This window comes from Salvia miltiorrhiza, chromosome 1 (genome assembly GCF_028751815.1).
Source record: "Salvia miltiorrhiza cultivar Shanhuang (shh) chromosome 1, IMPLAD_Smil_shh, whole genome shotgun sequence".
Taxonomy (NCBI): Eukaryota; Viridiplantae; Streptophyta; class Magnoliopsida; order Lamiales; family Lamiaceae; genus Salvia; species Salvia miltiorrhiza.
The window spans coordinates 4,977,713-4,983,712 of NC_080387.1; positions in this window are offsets into that span (position 1 = coordinate 4,977,713).

The following is a 6,000-nucleotide window of genomic DNA, read 5'->3' on the forward strand; positions in this document are numbered from 1 at the left end:
TAAAAATTTGTATTAAATCGATTCCTACAACCCAAAATTCATCCATATACAGTATACACGCATTATATATGTGAGTTCTATCATAAACTTAGATAGTAAAAACACTATGAGCCAAATTTTGATTTTGAAAGACATAAACAAAGCACCTGAGCAGAAAAGCGCAGAATGTTTAGCTGTAATTCTAACTTTTGTAATCATAAAAAATGATTTGGCTGTGTTTGAGTATTGAGATTGGAAATTGGTGGGTTTTATGCACTCGATGACACATGTTTCCACTTTTTTGAGGCATCGTACGCTTGTTTAATGTTTATTGCAAAAGCTTATATTCATGATGTCGTGACAACCTCGATCGCATCGATCTGCTTCCCCTTTCTTTGACGATTCATTATCATTTCTATAACTTGCGCCTTTTCACCTTTCTTCTCTTCGTCAAAAATTTATTTTAATTAATTAGCTTTTCTCTTTGAATTAATTATAAATCTCATGATTTCATCTTTCTGATCATTCTCCCCCTTTCTCAATTAAAATAAGGTTAATGGAGTATAAAATTATAAAAAAAATTATAAAAAAAATACTCTATCCGTTCACAATATCAATTCCATTTTATGGATAATACGAATTTTAAGAAAATAATGAATAATAGTTGATAATTGTAAGTATTGTTGTGACTTGTGAGTGTAGTTTGAGTCTCGCTATTATTTTGAGTGAAGTTTGTGAACCCTACTGCTATAAGTAGAAGTGGAAATTATATTGTGGACGGACCAAAATGGTAAAAATGAAAATGATATCATAAACGAATGAAGTATAAATTTAAATATTATTTATAGAAATTAATGGTCTGACCTAAAACAAATACCAAAAATAATTTGAACTTTAGAGTCATTTAACAAAAAATCCTGAGTTTTAAATAATACAAAAAATTATGACATGAAAGATCGTAGTTGACATGAAAAATTACATGAAAATTCAATTAATTTCATTCAAAGCTAGGGTGTCAATTCGGATTTCAGGTAATGGGCATATCCAACCAACTCAATACATGGTCCGATATTGGGGTACTCGTTACCCGTAAAAATTGAGGGCGGGTGGATACCGAATATTGAGGTTGAATTAAAATCAGGTATCAAGTATACTCAATTACTCATTTTTTTCTTTGTATTTTTAAAGTTTATGCTATTTTTACAAATCACTCCAAAGTTGTAACTATCTCTTTGTATTTTTTAAACCTCGAGTTATTTTTACAAATAAGTTCAAAGTTCAGGCTATTTTTTGTATTTTTAAAGTTCGGATCATTTATACAAATGAATTCAAAGTTCTTTCCATAAATAACAATTAAAATCGCGCATAGTATGCCTTGACAGAAAATTTTGGTTTGAACTGAATTCGGCCTATGTGGTTCAGTTATTAGAGCAAACGCTTGAGGTACCCTGGAGATTTCGTGATAGGTGGAGTAGGGAGAAACATTTACTCATTGATTTGGAGTTTCGTGTTTCACACATTTATAGAGAAGAAAGTTATGTGGCAGATATCTTAGCTCATCATTTGGTTCCGGATGATTGGTGACCGCATGTTATTTCTTGCATTAAGATGGTGGCGAAGTATTGCATTCTCTATCCGCCCGATAGCAACAGAGGGGGTTCGATTCCCGTTATACGCGATGTGGCGAAAAAGACCGATTCAACGAGATATGCCTTGCCTGCATTAAGATTTAAAACTTGCATTATGATGGTGGTTGCATGAGACTTAGTTGTTCCTCGTTTAACTAGGACGATTTTCAAGATCGACTTTGGTTGACGTTATTTTTTTGCTCTCAAGGGTTCCGTTCTTAGATTTTTTCTTTTTCTCTTTTTATATAATCCCACTTGATTTAATAATTTATTTTTTTGGTGTGACGAGTTGACCATAGATTTAGGTGGGTTTTTGGTCTTGTGCTTTTTTCAGTTGCACCAAGGTTTTAGCCGTTTTATAGAGCTTTTTGTTGCTCGCTGGTGGTTTGACTTGTGCGGAGCAATTGGTGGCGTTTTGCACGCAAGGCGATGATGGGAATTAAGTTCTACGAGTTTTAGTGGAGCTTTGGATGGATTTTCTCTTTTGGAAGTTTTATTAAGCAGTTGTTAGGCAGGGTGTGTGGGATGACTTGTTTTGACTCACTTTGTTAGGATTATGTATACTGAAAAAATATTTTAGATGATTGTGTATTTGTATTAACTTTATTTTTTTATTTGTGAAAATAAACCGTTTGTCAAATAGTTTGCATTATACTTACTCCATCCGTCCCACTGTAAGTGAGACCTTTTTTTTGGGCACGGGAATTAAGAAATGTGTATTTTGTGTGTAGGTGAAAACGTGAAAAGGTGTTTGTTAATTATATTGCAATATGTACAGATTCTATGTAAAGCTCATGTGGTGATCGATGATCACAGAAAATCACATAGATAATCTATTATTTTATAAATTAAGTTCATGGTCAAAATAGATTTGGGCAATCTATTGGTCGATTGAAGTATGTAAGTTGTGAAATTAGCTTATCTTGGTTAATTATAGATACTTGATAATTGCTTTGCCGTATGCATGGTAGCAAGATATCAAGCAATCCCCGGTCAATGATACTAGACTGCAGTAAATAATACACTCAAGTACGTGAAAACGACTTAAAGAGTATAAACTAGTTTACCAGTCAGACAACCTTTGTCCTATTATACAGATTCAAAATTTCCGAATTGACATAGATTCAAGAAAATCCACCTGTTTCTTTGTGTTTAGTATAGAAAGTGGAGTTATGACATGGAAGAGTGTAAAGTAGAAATGCATCGGGAACTCCACCATGAAAGGTGAATATGTAACCGCTTAGAGGCTACTAAGAAAGTTGTTTGGCTTAGGAACTTCCTCATGAATCTTAATATAGAATTGAATATCCAAAGAATATTACTATCTATTCTATAACTTTATTATAGTGGCAAATTTGAAGGAAGCATGAGAACATAGAGCTTCTAAATACAAAGAGAGGAACTACCATATCATCAGAGATATAATGAGTCAGCTGAGTCAGCTGAAGAGATACAGATTATCTGACTAAAAGGTAGATTGATTGATAACCAAGCAAGCTTGTTCTAACTGAGAGTTCACTTAGCAATCCTACTCACTGCTCGTAAGCTAACGAGTTGAACTGATAACTGGTATGGAAAAAATGTGGTGGTTAAGTTGCTCACTTAATCAAAATCTCTTAAGTTAAAGTTTCAACTTAATCACAATTCAGTTTATGACCAGTGACTTGGATCATCTAATAGCAATTTGCTGGAAATAAGTTTTGTAGCTAATGTTGATTGTGATAAGTTTGCAGTAAGATAACTAGAATATGAAAAACTGAAAGTAAGTGCAGAAAGTAAGAACACAAACAATTTTACGTGGTTTGGAGAATCCATTCTACGTCTGCAGTCTTGGTTTACATGAATCCACTAATTTCAGATTTTTTGTTTTAAAGCTGCAAGTCAGTTGACCAATCAAGTTCCTTAGACTGATCAACGGATTACGCGGCCGTGACCGTTAAAGTAATTTTCTCGGTTGCACCCGAGTACATTTTCTCAAGTTTTCAGACTACGAACTTGTAGCTTACTTGATCAAGTCCTTCTAATACTAACACCTATCTTTTACAATGAGTGAGAGTTTGAATAGTGGGATTTCAACTATTGAACACATTGTTACAGTAAGAACAAAGGGTTTAGAGTGTGTTCTAAATCTAGGCTAGGATTACAAAGTGATGAAGCAAGATTTAACACCCAATAATAGAACATATAGAAATATAAGATAACATGAGAATTTAATGTGGTTCGATCTTTAAAGATCTACATCCACGGAAGTTGCCCGAATAATTCCATTATTTTTAGAGAGAAGTTTACAATTACAAGTGAAGTAGTCAGAATGAATCCTATTTTCCATGTACAAGAGCCCTATTTGTAGATGACTAATTGGACCTAACCCTAAAGCCCCCGAAACATAGAAATGAAGCCCAAGTCGGTGGCAAAGCTGGCTCTGGAAGCGTTGGAATCCGGCAAGGCTGGCTCTGGAAGCGCTGGAATTCGGCATGGCTAGAATCCAACAAGGTTGGCTCTGGAAGCGCTGGAATCCGGCAAGGCTAGAATCCAGCAAGGCTGGCTCTGGAAGCGCTGGAATCCGGCAAGGCTGGATACAAACCCCAAAGCTAGCATTTTCACGGGTGATCCGGCCAAAGATGGGATTTCCACTGTGTACAGCGGTGATGCATATTTTACTCCTCATCAGCTACTCCCCCAATCCGTTTTTTGAAGACCCGATAAAGAAATAATAAATTTAATGTCGAAGTAGCTTTGCCCTTGAATCATAGAAGAAGATGCAAATGTAGTAGAATTTTTTTTTTAAAATTCCCTTTAATATCAAATGGTTGTCATGCTGCCCAAGTTTGAGGGGTCTAGCAAAATAGAATACAAAGCTGGATATTTGTGTTAAAATTGGAAGGAAATCCTGGTGCGCCACAAATCCTCGTGTCAAGCTGGTATTGTTGCACCCGAGAAAAGTCCCGATCAAGGCTGGGAATTTGTGTCGAGAAGGCCCGGCAGGGCTAAAATTTTTGCCCGTGAGAAGACTCGGCAGGGCTGAAAATTTTGCCCCGTGAGAAGGCCCGGCAGGGCTGAAAATTTTGCCCTTGAGAAGACCTGGCAGGGTTGAAAATTTTACCCCGTGCGAAGGCCTGACAGGGCTGAAAATTTTTCCCGTGAAAAGACCCGGCAGGGCTGAAAATTTTGCCCCGTGAGAAGGCCTGGCAGGGCTGAAAATTTTGCCCGTGAGAAGACCCGGCAGGGCTGAAAATTTTGCCCGTGAGAAGACCCGGTAGGGCTGAAAGCTGCTGCGTGAGATGAGAATAGAGCAGGACTGGAATCATGCCCCGAGAACGATCCCCGTCAGGGTTGGGATCCTTCACCAAGAAAGTTCTCGGTCCAGGCTGGAAATGTCGTACCCGAGGAGTCCTGAGCAGGGCTGAAAAATCTGGTGCCAAGAGGTCCTGATCAGTGCTGAAAATGTTCAGTCGAGGCGACCCAGCAGGGCTGGAATTATATGTTGTGTCATGAAGACCACAGCGGCGCTGCCATATGATCTTCATCCGCTCAAGACCTGGATAATGACAGAGAAGGCAAATAAAGACACTTCACTGCCAACTGCCAACTGACTTTTTAATTATGTATTCCCTCCGTCCCAAACGAAATGTCCTGTTTTCCTTTTTGGGCTGTCCCAAACGAAATGTCCTGTTTCCTTTTTTGGTAATACACTCTCTCTCTATACTTAATATTTAAATAATTTCCACCAACTCACTTTATCTACTTTATACACATTTCTTAATCTTCGTGCCGAAAAGAAATGAGACATTTCGTTTGGGACGGAGGGAGTAGCTTATTTTGAAACAGAGATGTCCTTGTTATAAAGATGGAAGTAGACGTGGCCCTTGACTTGAATCTCCCCATCATCCTGTTGTTTGGGCAGGAAATATACTCAGCTAGGGCTGGAGCCGGTTGTGTTGTGAGGTGTACCACCCCTGCATGGCCTAATATCGATCAATAAGATAGTACCCCGCATACTCGGCCAGACTCAGGAATAACCAGAGCTGTTACGACGCATCCAAAAGGCCACACACAGGGCTGTCATGACTTCCAACCCCCCCATTGGAACACAAGTTTCTCATATTGTTCGAGGTATGGATAATGCACCGTTATCAAATCCGCTTCCGCGTATCATGATCCAGACCTGAGTCCATCCCTCCGCCATCCTCGCTATATGGGCTTGTCACGTTGAGTGCATAAGATATTCATACAATGACGTTGCTCTAGGCAACCTTGGCTCAAGTCCTTGAACATTGACATGCCCCGTAAATTTTTTTGAAATAAGCATGATTAAAAATATGAAAGCATGTTTTAAGCAAGAAGATCTTTAAAGGATTCTGATGAATGAAGGCATAGTTGGAAGTTCTCCATT